Consider the following 560-nt stretch of genomic DNA (forward strand, 5'->3'; position numbering starts at 1 on the left):
GATGGTGATGTGGATGCCAGCAGATCTTTCCCTGCCGGGAAATGGGATTGCCCAGCAGCTCTCATGCCTGCTCAGCCTGCTCGTGCAATACAGCCCTGCCTGAGAAATGCCCTGGAGCTGCTCAGAAGTCATGACGTGGCCTCGCCTGCACGTACCCGTGTCCCTTTCCATTCCCAGATCTGCCCCATTAACAAGGGAAGGTTCTCGGGCCTTATTGTGCCTTGAAATGTGCAGAACACGGGTTTGAAGGGATGGTTACTGTTCTCCACGAAAGCTGGGTGGAAGATCTGCCTCTTTGAGGCATCACCCTCCACACAGGAGATGGCAGTGCCTCGGCTGGCTACGGCTGTGAGGTGGAGGCATGGGGGTGCAGGTGTGTAGCATTTCCCTTGTCTTGTCAGAAGAGCGCGTGCTGGGGCTGCATGAGTTGGAGCTACAGCCTGTGGGTGCGTCCCCTGCTAATGCCTATGCCACCGACTGACCTGGGGCTGAAAACGGGAGGCAGGGCTGTGGTGTGGATACTGCTCTCATGGTAGTAATTCTGTCCCATCTTTCCTCTT

At 56.6% G+C, this 560-nt stretch overlaps 1 protein-coding gene across 1 annotated transcript in view; it reads left to right on the forward strand.

Annotated features, from left to right (window-relative positions):
* The window catches only part of MFSD4 (major facilitator superfamily domain containing 4), a 20,673-nt gene that overhangs the window by 5,602 nt on the left and 14,511 nt on the right, over positions 1 to 560 (forward strand). The gene's annotated exons all lie outside the window — the stretch shown is intronic.

Source organism: Fulmarus glacialis, unplaced genomic scaffold (genome assembly GCF_000690835.1).
Source record: "Fulmarus glacialis isolate BGI_N327 unplaced genomic scaffold, ASM69083v1 scaffold24821, whole genome shotgun sequence".
Classification (NCBI taxonomy): Eukaryota; Metazoa; Chordata; class Aves; order Procellariiformes; family Procellariidae; genus Fulmarus; species Fulmarus glacialis.